This window comes from Lepisosteus oculatus, unplaced genomic scaffold, assembly GCF_040954835.1.
Source record: "Lepisosteus oculatus isolate fLepOcu1 unplaced genomic scaffold, fLepOcu1.hap2 HAP2_SCAFFOLD_589, whole genome shotgun sequence".
Classification (NCBI taxonomy): Eukaryota; Metazoa; Chordata; class Actinopteri; order Semionotiformes; family Lepisosteidae; genus Lepisosteus; species Lepisosteus oculatus.
The window spans coordinates 1-12151 of NW_027168138.1; the positions used below are offsets into that span (position 1 = coordinate 1).

At 36.9% G+C, this 12151-nt stretch overlaps 1 long non-coding RNA gene across 1 annotated transcript; it reads right to left on the reverse strand.

The window, feature by feature from the left end:
- Nucleotides 1-3605: 3605 nt before the first annotated feature.
- Nucleotides 3606-5713, reverse strand: LOC138231380 (uncharacterized). The gene is made up of 2 exons (XR_011186639.1): nucleotides 5659-5713; nucleotides 3606-4099 (listed from the first exon to the last, which is right to left on the reverse strand). It is a non-coding gene; the product is annotated as an uncharacterized lncRNA (long non-coding RNA).
- Nucleotides 5714-12151: the final 6438 nt, after the last annotated feature.

Sequence of the window (12151 nt, forward strand, 5' to 3'; positions counted from 1 at the left end):
TTAAAGTTAAAGTATAACAGTTAACGTTAAGTTAAAGTTAACGTTAACGTTTAACAGTTAAAGTTAAAGTTAAGCTTAAAGTTAAAGTTAAAGTTAAAGTTAACGTTAAAGTTAATAGTTAAACGTTAAAGCTTTAAAGTTAAACGTTAACTTTAACTTTAACGTTAACTTTAACTTAACGTTAACTTTAATACGTTAACGTTAACGTTAAAGTTAACGTTCATTAATTAGTTATCCCGTACGATACACTCAACTAAGTACCCTAACCCTAACCCTAACCCTCACCCTAACCCTAACCCTACACCCTAACCCTAACCCCAACCCTAACCCTAACCCTAACCCTAACCCTAACCCTAACCCTAACCCTAACCCTAACCCTAACCCTAACCCTAACCCTAACCCTACCCCTAACCCTAACCCAACCCTAACCCTAACCCTAACCCTAACCCTAACCCTAACCCTTAACCCCCCTAACCCTAACCCTAACCCTAACCCTAACCCTAACCCTAACCCTAACCCTAACCCTAACCCTAACCCTAACCCTAACCCTAACCCTAACCCTAACCCTAACCCTAACCCTAACCCTAACCCTAACCCTAACCCTAACCCTAACCCTAACCCTAACCCTAACCCTAACCCTAACCCTAACCCTAACCCTAACCCTAACCCTAACCCTAACCCTAACCCTAACCCTAACCCTAACCCTAACCCTAACCCTAACCCTAACCCTAACCCTAACCCTAACCCTAACCCTAACCCTAACCCTAACCCTAACCCTAACCCTAACCCTAACCCTAACCCTAACCCTAACCCTAACCCTAACCCTAACCCTAACCCTAACCCTAACCCTAACCCTAACCCTAACCCTAACCCTAACCCTAACCCTAACCCTAACCCTAACCCTAACCCTAACCCTAACCCTAACCCTAACCCTAACCCTAACCCTAACCCTAACCCTAACCCTAACCCTAACCCTAACCCTAACCCTAACCCTAACCCTAACCCTAACCCTAACTTAACTTAACTTAACTTAACTTAACTTAACTTAACTTAACTTAACTTAACTTAACTTAACTTAACTTAACTTAACTTAACTTAACTTAACTTAACTTAACTTAACTTAACTTAACTTAACTTAACTTAACTTAACTTAACTTAACTTAACTTAACTTAACTTAACTTAACTTAACTTAACTTAACTTAACTTAACTTAACTTAACTTAACTTAACTTAACTTAACTTAACTTAACTTAACTTAACTTAACTTAACTTAACTTAACTTAACTTAACTTAACTTAACTTAACTTAACTTAACTTAACTTAACTTAACTTAACTTAACTTAACTTAACTTAACTTAACTTAACTTAACTTAACTTAACTTAACTTAACTTAACTTAACTTAACTTAACTTAACTTAACTTAACTTAACTTAACTTAACTTAACTTAACTTAACTTAACTTAACTTAACTTAACTTAACTTAACTTAACTTAACTTAACTTAACTTAACTTAACTTAACTTAACTTAACTTAACTTAACTTAACTTAACTTAACTTAACTTAACTTAACTTAACTTAACTTAACTTAACTTAACTTAACTTAACTTAACTTAACTTAACTTAACTTAACTTAACTTAACTTAACTTAACTTAACTTAACTTAACTTAACTTAACTTAACTTAACTTAACTTAACTTAACTTAACTTAACTTAACTTAACTTAACTTAACTTAACTTAACTTAACTTAACTTAACTTAACTTAACTTAACTTAACTTAACTTAACTTAACTTAACTTAACTTAACTTAACTTAACTTAACTTAACTTAACTTAACTTTCTGGGGTCCAAAGAAACCGGACATTTGGATTACATCCTATATATGCAACAACAAAAGGCTACACAAATACAATCACAAATTGTACTCACCACCTCCTTTGTCAACCCTTGAAGGAAAGGATCAGAACTGTTTACAAACTTTAACAAGTTCAAAGTATAAATTAATTACAATTAATCTTACAGACACAAAACTCAAATCACTACAAATACAGTTCAAATAAGAATATTACACAAAAATATTCCAAAACTTTCCAATCATTATTAAACCCTAACAGAGCACACCCAAAATTTTATTGTGCTCAGATTACAATACTAAACACAAATATTTGCAACATAACATTCATTGAGAATTAAATAACTTCCAATACATTGCATTACAAATAAAAAATACACTTTACAATTCAGATTTTTCACTACCTCATTGAAAAAAACATAAGACAAATTCTCACATCACTAAAATACAGTACAACTTAAAACAATGACATTGCATAACAAACATCTTTTGCCATCATTACAAATCTCAAAAAGCACACCCAGAACCTTTACTGTGCTCAAATCACAATACTCAACTACATCATGAAGATTGGCAATATAACATTAAGTGAGCATTCACTATTTCAAGTACATTGCATTACAAACATTAAAAACAGTTTACAGTTAGGGACATTGTCCTTGACAGAAAACAATTTACAAACCATTTTTCCCCAACATAATCAAGTTCTTTACAATCCAAGAAAACACCACATTACAGGCTACAATGATCCCACATCCACTTGCTCAAAACAATGCACAGAACATGGTGGTATGGTTCTAGGGTTAGAAGCAAAGTTAACCCAAAACAAGACAACAATAACAGCAAGCTAAAACTACTGAGCTAAAAGCTATCCCTAACCCCACACACAAATAGGTACTTACCACCTGCCTCTTCAAGCTATGAAAGGGTGTTAAACATTACATCATTTCAACAAAACCTAAACAAACACTGCTCTTTAAAAAAAGAACTTGCATTCTAGCTCATTTGAAAATAAAAACACACAAAGGATGATTTCTCAAATCACTCAAAATACAGTACAGCTTAAAACAATGACATTGTATAACAAACATACCCACATTTCTCTGTCATCAATACAAATCCTCAAAGAGCACTCCCAGAAACTTTATTGTGCTCAAATTACAATACTACATCAGACAATTGGCAACATAACATTCAGTGAGCATTAAACTATTTCAGCAAATTGCATTACAATTAATTAAAAACAAAGTTTACAGTTAGGGACATTGCCCTTAACAATACAAAACAATTTACAAACCATTTTTCCCCCAACATAATCAAGTTCTTTACAATCCAAGAAAACACCACATTACAGGCTACAATGATCCCACATCCACTTGCTCAAAACAATGCACAGAACATGGTGGTATGGTTCTAGGGTTAGAAGCAAAGTTAACCCATAACAAGACAACAATAACAGCAAGCTAAAACTGAGCTAAAAGCTATCCCTAACCCCCCCCCCCCACACACACACACACACACAAAAAGGTACTTACCACCTGCCTCTTCAAGCTATGAAAGGGTGTTAAACATTACAATTGACATACTTTCAACAAAACCTAAACAATCAAACACCGCTCTTTAAAAAAAGAACTTGCATTCTAGCTCATTTGAAAATAAAAACACACAAAGGATGATTTCTCAAATCACTAAAAACAGTACAGCTTAAAACAACAACATTGTATAACAAACACCCACATTTCTTTCTGTCATCAATACAGATCCTCAAAGAGCACTCCCAGAAACTTTATTGTGCTCAAATTACAATACTACAGCATGACAATTGGCAAGATAACATTCAGTGAGCATTAAACTATTTCAAGGACATTGCATTACAATTAATTAAAAACAAAGTTTACAGTTAGGGACATTGCCCTTAACAATACAAAACAATTTACAAACCATTTTTCCCCAACATAATCAAGTTCTTTACAATCCAAGAAAACACCACATTACAGGCTACAATGATTCCACATTCACTTACTCAAAATAATACACAGAACAAAATTTACTTAACATACCACAACTATTTACTTCTTTTAAAAGTCCATTACTACTTCAGACAGGCTCCTCGACTCCATCCAGACACATGATTTGGTTGTAGAAAAAGTCAAAAGTTGAAACACTGGCAGAGGAAAAAGGTCCACTCAAAAGCTGCTCCTGATGAGGCCTCTTCAAGATGCACACCATTTTCACCTTCTGTTCCAATTCTGGTCAGGAAATAAAAATACTAAAAAATCTCACACTACAAACACCTCTCTTGGAAGATGGACACCGTCTCCCACATCTGCACCACATGCAGACATACAGGTACCCAATGAAACAAAGATCTGGCCACCACCTCCCACAAAATGACCAAAGTAGAAAAAAAAACAACTTAAAGATTAGTTTACATTTATATTAAACATCAAAATAAAATACTTCAATTCATAACAAACCCTCCCCCAAAACCAAGAACTCCCTTCCCACAGAATACCCCTTGCAAAAAAAAAGGTAATTGTGCAGTTTCCCCATTAAGAAACAACTAAACTACCTCCACAATCAAAGAGAAAGAAATGCTCCAACTTCAGTTTTACATTGTATGAAAAAAAACATACCACCAACAACATACTTTACCTCCAGTACAATATTCACAATTCAACAAGCTATAAATGCCATCATGGTTCAAGGAAAAACCATCATGTAATTATTCCAAATGTCAACTTGCCATCAAAAATTACTTTAGATATACAACACAAATCAGTTACACACCCCAAACATACATCTCAATTTCTCCAACTCAAATCTTCCCAGAACACTGACCCTGATCTAAAAATACTACCTTCTTGTCAACCCCTAAAATGTGTATTCTCTTACCTGCCATCCTTGTGAAAGCACTCATCCAGGATTGTATTGTCTTATTTCTTTGAATGCTTACAAAAATCAAGGAAAATTAACAAATTCAGGTCCCAAGAGGTTTAAATCCTCATCTACCAGCCTTTGGAAAGCCATTTACAAAGGTCAACTTATTGAAGATAACCCATGGGTGAAAACATTTCAATTTAAAGATGCAAAAAAAATCCAGATTTCAGTAGACATGTTTCTTCAGAGTCTTTCAAAGAAAGTCTAGTTTCAACTGAATATGCTACCTTTCCACCCAACACATACCAAAAACTTTCCCAAACTCACATTAAATATTCTAAACACCTTCAAATTGTTTTTCAAATTACAACCCAAAGCCAACAAACACATCAAAACCACCCACCTTCAGGACATCACAGCTGCAAGCCAAGAGCTCCTACCCTTACAGGAGCCGGAAACAGAATGACTACTAGCCCCCAGACTGTGTCTTTAAAACCCTCATGATTTACTCAGAGGTGTGGCCAATTCACCAAGAACCTATCCCAACATCTCCTTAAAATGGTCAATTTGCAAAGCCCTATTGTTTATAATGCAACACACACCTGTTTCCAATGACTAAACAAGTATTAGCCAGCCCATCTACAGATCCAGCCATTCAGAATGCACGGGTGATAATGCTGGGGGTTACTTAGAGGATCAGGATCTGCTGGGTACCACAAGTTTTTACAAATACTCAGTTGTGGGACTACACTACTTTGTGGAACATTTGGACAGTCTTTAGAAGAAAGTTAAGTTTCAACTGAATATGCCACCTTTCCACCAGACACATACCAAAAACCTTCTCAAACTCACAGTGCACAAATATTCTAAACACCTTCAACCTTCAAACTTTTTCAAATTGCTACCCAAACACATCAAAACCACTCACCTTTCTCCACAGTCTTCGGGCCACCACAGCTGCAAGCCAAGAGCTCCTACCCTTGCAGGAGCCAGAAACAGAATGACTACTGATCCCAATGCTGTGTCTTTAAAACCCTCATGATTAACTCAGAGGTGTGGCTAATTCAGCAAGAACCTATCCCAACATCTCCTCGAAATGGTCAGTTAGCAAAACCAAATTGTTTATAATGCAACACACCAGTTTCCAATGACTAAGTATTAGCCAGCCCATCTACAGATCAAGCCATTCAGAATGCATGGGTGACAATGCAGAGATACTTAAGAGGTTCAGGATCTGCTGGGTACCAAAACTTTTTACAAATACTTAGTTGTGGGACTACACTACTTTGTGGAACATTTGGACAGTCACCAGAAAATGCCTGATTTTGAATCCCATTCAAAGGGGATGTTTAATCTTTTTTCAGTAATAGAAATCAAATTGTATACTGTGTATGACAGCGTGTTTAATATTAAAGTACTTAAAAAGTAGGTAGATTTAATAAAAACAAGATTGTTCAGTTGGAAATATAAAAATGTTTAATATTATACTGTAAATTAAAAACAGAAGCATAATGTAATATATAAATAATGTACACACAGTAGATGGTAGTGGAAGCTAAATAATAAAATGTACACAACAGTATTCCACCTTCTTCATACATAATTTTTATGCATCAAAATCTTTAACTTGGTGACTTACAATGGATTATGGAAAAGTTTAAACATGTTGCTTCTACCATTATAAAGTTTATATACTGTACTTCATAAAAAGTCATAATGTTTTATCCTTTTCTAAGAATGTATAGTAAAAACACCACTTCATGTTATTATAAAAAAGTGGTACTGAATTAATACCACTTGATAATAATTTACATATGGAACTGTGATGTTTTGGAAACAATTTGACATTTATTGAAACTTTTAGTGTCCCCATTGAGGTAATGGAAAATAGATAATATCACTGCATTGGCCATATATGATTTTTTTATATTAGGAATTTGTCTTTTCATAGACCCCAACTTGCTCTCCACACAGACAGGGAGAGATGCTGGGGGTCAGAGCACAGGGTCAGCCATTTTTACAGTGTCCCCAGAGCAGTTGGGGGTTCACTCAGGAGCCCAATGACATAGGACTCCTCTGCCAGCCACAGATCCTCAGCCACAGAGCCACTACACTGCCCCGAGGAAAAGGGGATTTCCTGGCTCATATGGGGATTGAACCCACAACCGCGGTGTTATCAGTACCACGTGCTTACCAATTGAGCTAACCAGGCCCCGAAAGACTGGTCATGGATCGTAATGTAGCATGCTCTACCCTATTTCATACATTAAGAATTTTTACTATCTAAACCTATTTTTAACATGCTTATGGTTTGAACATGGTGTGTCTTTTTTTGCAGTCATATAAAAATATAGTGTACGTACTATTTACTTTTTAATGAGACTGTTTATTAGAAAACAAACAGGTGCCCTAAGCAGGAACTGAACCCAGATCTCCCAGAGAGGAACCCACCCCCCAAACGCACTACACCAACAGAGCACTTGCAAGCATTGCTGAAACAGACAGGTCAAAATGTACCGAAAGGAATCAAGAGTGAACAAGTCAGAAAAAATAAAAAATTTACAAAGAAAGTGGACTGCGGTTATACCATCAGTTATATAAATAAATCATATTTTGATCTATTAATATCATTACTAATTTTTTTCTACATGATTCCATATTATATTCCCTACTAAGCAGATTCTAAAAAGTACACTTTTTTACTGGCATAAAAACAGCAAGGATTCATAGAAAATATATATAATTATATATTAAAATAGTATTTTAAACTACAAATATAGTCAGAAAGAGCACATCACAACTTTTCCAAAATAACTACAGTAAGTGACATAGTTAAAGACTGATGCATAAAATGTTTGTAAAGTGGAAAATTGTTGTGTACTGTTTATATAAGCTACCACTATCAGCCATGGACATTAAATATAATGTTTATATTCCTATATTAATATCTTTTATGATAATATGATCTTGAAGGACATTATGCTCCTGTTATTTTTATGCTCAGCTACCAAAATTTCCCTTTAGCTGTAAAATTCCATATTAATATTTAAACATGCACTTTGAATGCTTATTTCTGTATAAATCTCTTGATCACCAAACACAGAGAAGCTCAAAAGCGAAAACAGGAAGAATCAATGAATAGCATCCCACTCATAAGATTCAATCAGTTGCACTTTATTTAACCCAAAAAATTATAAATTTAGAATCCATCTTCAAATGAATAGACCTATTATATTGAATTTGAATATCTTTTGATTTATAATAATAATTGCTTACACTTATATAGCACTTTTCTGGACACTCCACTCAAAGCACTTTACAGGTAATGGGGATCCCCTCCACCACCACCAATGCGCAGCACCCACCAGCCCACTCCCCACACACCAGTGCTCAGTGGAGAGGAGAGCAGAGTGATGGAGCCAGCTCATAGATGGGGATTATTAGGAGGCCATGATTGGTAAGGACCAATGGGAAATGTGGCTAGACACTGGGGTTACACCTCTACTCTTTACAAGAAACACCATGGGATTTTTAATGACCACAGAGAGTCAGGACCTCAGTTTTACATCTCATCTGAAGGACAGCACCTGTTTACAGTATAGTGTCCCCGTCACTATACTGGGGCATTAGGACCCACATGGACCACAGGGTGAGCACCCCCTGCTGGCCCCACTAACACCTCTTTCAGCAGCAACCTTAGTTTTTCCCAGGAGGTCTCCCATCCAGGTACTGACCATGCTCACACCTGCTTAGCTTCAGTGGGTTCCCAGTTGCAAGTTGCAGGGTGATATGGCTGCTGGCTCTACTCTTGTTAATTTAATCTTGTTTTCAGCTATTCACTATAGCTGTCAGCTATGAAGGTTTTACCCCTCACTGGACTTGGTATATTCTGAGGGGGAGGAGCCAGCCCAGCTCAGAGGATAAAAGAGCAGACTCCCTGTGCCTCTGTTTTCATTCAAGAGTCCAGGAGCTGAGGAGAGTGGTGAGTACTGTTTCTTAACTGGTTTTGGGACAAATCTTTCATTTGCTGGTTAGTCCCATGTTTTTTCTTACAAACTTTATTTTAGAGAAGGAGTGCTTAGATTAAATTCACTTGGCTGCTCCTACAAAACTTTTGTTGAGAAAAGTACTTTTACTTTTAGCTTGATATTTAAGAACCCAATCTACTACCTTTTTTTTAATAGCCTACTCATACTTGTTAAAGTTTCTACTGACTTTATAATTTGTGGAAACTTCCAAACAGCTCCATCTTAATTAAGAGGACCTATTTCATTATCTTGCCAGCAGCCATATCACCCTGCAGCCCCCAGGTGGTAGCCCACTAAAGCTAAGCAGACGTGAGCCTGGTCAATACCCGAATTGGAGACCTCCAGGGAAAAACTAAGGTTGCTGCTGGAAGAGCTGTTATTTGGGCTTGCAGGGGGCACTCACCTTTCAGTCTAGGTGGGTCCTAATGCCCCAGTATAGTGAAGGGGACACTACACTGTAAAAAGGCACAGTCCTTCAGATGAAAAGTAAAACTGAGATCCTGTGGTCATAAAAACTCCCAGGGCATTTCTCAAAAAGAGTAGGGGTATTACCCTGGTGTCCTGGTCTATTTTCCCATTGGCTCTTACTGATCATGTACTCCTAATAACCCCATCTCTGAGCTGGCTTCATCACTCTGTTCTCTTCCACAGTGAGAGCTGGTGTGTGGTGAGAGTTCTGACACACTATGGCTGCGTTTGCATCATGCAGGTAAGGCTGCACATTGGTGGTGATGGAGGGGACTCCCCATTGCCTGTAAAGCACTTTGAGTGGAGTCTCCAGGAAATAACTATATAAGTGTAAGCAATTATTATTATAATGTAATTAACTTTAAAAGGTTATAAGAAAAACAAGATAAGATACTTGAAAAACTGGAATTTAACTAATGAAATGGACTACATTATAATTTTAAAGGTCCTTAAATTCTGTGCTGGACTGAACCAATACACACTTTAACCTCTGGGATTGGAGAAAAAGACCCCTAAGCCCTAATAGTTTGAATAAACTGAGCACTTTAGCTACCGTACCAAAAACAGAAGCGTAATAAATCAACAAAACCTTGAGAAGTACAATAACTACTAATCTGCTATGGCTCATATGAGTATGGCACAACTAGAGTGACATTTAAAATCTTTCAGAACATAGCATGTCACAGTTTCCTTCAATTTAATTACATCTAAAAGCAGTTGAACTTAAAGCTGGATCTGGATCTGACCTTTTCATATAATTTCCTCTCACCCCCTTCAAAATAAGATTCACGTACCTATTGTTTGTTAATCTGGAGGACTTTGGAGGCAAGAATGGGAGACATGTCACAACTGCCGTGATGGTCTGGAAAACACTACATGGCAAATCCTTGAGCTGAACACCCTGGATTCTTTTAAAAATGACGAATAAAAGGCTGCTGTGAATCAACTAGCAACCCAACAGTTTGACATGATAATTACTCATGTTAAACCCGACTATTTTTATTTACCCTATGAATGATACATATCATTGCTAAAGTCAATGTGCACATTCTTGCGCCTCTCCAGGACATCATTGTGGTTGTCAATGACTCGTCCACCCTGTGCTCATAAAAATAAACACTCCTTACACATGGTCCTTGTGTCACCAGTTTATTTTTCTACACATTACATTTTATTTATGAAAACTAGTTCAGAAGCAGTCCAGGAGCATGGAGGTGGGTTAATTGCATTTTGGCATGATGAGACCTGAGGAATGGACTGGCATCCCACCCATCATCAGTGCAGTGAGCTGTATGGGTAAACCATTGTAAATGGATTTATACCTCCTAGTTGGCAGTTATCAGTCATTTAAACCAGACCTCACTAACCAAACAATCTACTTACAGTTTAAAACTGTATAACACTTACATTTTCTAGACCATTAACCTCTTTTGAATTTAACCCTTTGTACTGCCAGCATGGCTAACAGTTGTCTCTACCCCAAACTGCAACCTCTACACAACTCAATACAATTCTGACAACTCCTTTTTCATAAATAAACTATTATATTCCTGCTGTTGGTCTACTCTGTAATCTTAAACTGCTGCAGCTATAACAATTTCACACTAACTAATTACATAAATATTTCACAAACAAGGTGTTACAAAAATAGCACTTTCCTTTGCAATGCAGTCTCAATCTATACAGTATGAAATGGCTTGATCTGTAGCAGTACTTGTACTATCTCAGTCCCACACTTTTGTACCCCTTTAAAAGGCATCAACTGTTACATTAAGAGATTTAGTAATGCCACCAGCCCAATTCACCGCAAATACAATAAACCTGATATACTACACAACATACTTAAGTAAACACTTGAAATGGAATGGAAAACTGAAATTATACAGCAATTACTCTTAAATGAAAGTGTATAGTGGGAGGCACCATGGACAGCACCAGTAAAAAGTCAACACCCCAGCTGAGGAGACAGAAGCACCAGTGTGAGGTTAGCTGGGATCAAAAACAATACAAAAAGTGAGAAAATAAAGTAAGCGACTGCCATGTTACCTACAAGCTGGGCTTAACCTATCTAATGGGGTCCAGCTTGGGGAAAAAACTGCTATCACAGCAGTCACCAGACTGGACATTTGCTATTCAGTGGGGTCCAGTCTGTGCATAACAAGTTAGTGCATAAAAAGGTGCATGCGTTTGCCTGCCCCTGTGAAAGGGCATAAAGGGACAGGCAAAACAGAAGATGAAAACCTAAGACGGGTACAATCCTCAGCAGGACTGATGGTGCAAAAACACCATCATCCAGGGGTGGCTCTGCTCCTCTCAGAGGGTGTCCAGTGTGCCTTTATAGGACCTGCCCAGCTGGGACTCATAAGCTGGAAGCCAGGACACCTGGTACTACAAAGACAAGGGGTTACCCTTCTACCAGGGCTCCACCTCCACACTGGGCCCACCCCTGCATAATGCCGCCCCAGCATATAAACAAATGGGAATAAATGTGCATATTCATTTCTACACTATTTCACCATGCACAAATCACCCAGTGGCCAATTTAAAAACATTTAAAAACCACAAACTGCATTTCAATTCTGTGTTTTACACCGTCAATGTCTAAAATATATACCTTAAAGCTCACCTATTTTCTCCACAAATACCACAGGTTTTCATAATACAGGAATGTATACAAATGCTTAGATCACTAAAAATAAAATTAAAACTGCTTATAAACATCCTCTATGCTGAGGAATGTACCCAAAGAGTACCCAAATAAATGTTAAATAAATGTACCCAAAGATTGTGACCTAAATAAAACAATGTAGGGAAAAGCAGGTCCAGTGCCAGTATATACTCAATATAGCACCTTGTACAACCACAACCACAATCAGCATACAAGAAACAAAAGAAAACCGACTCAGTACATTTAGTCATTTTTAA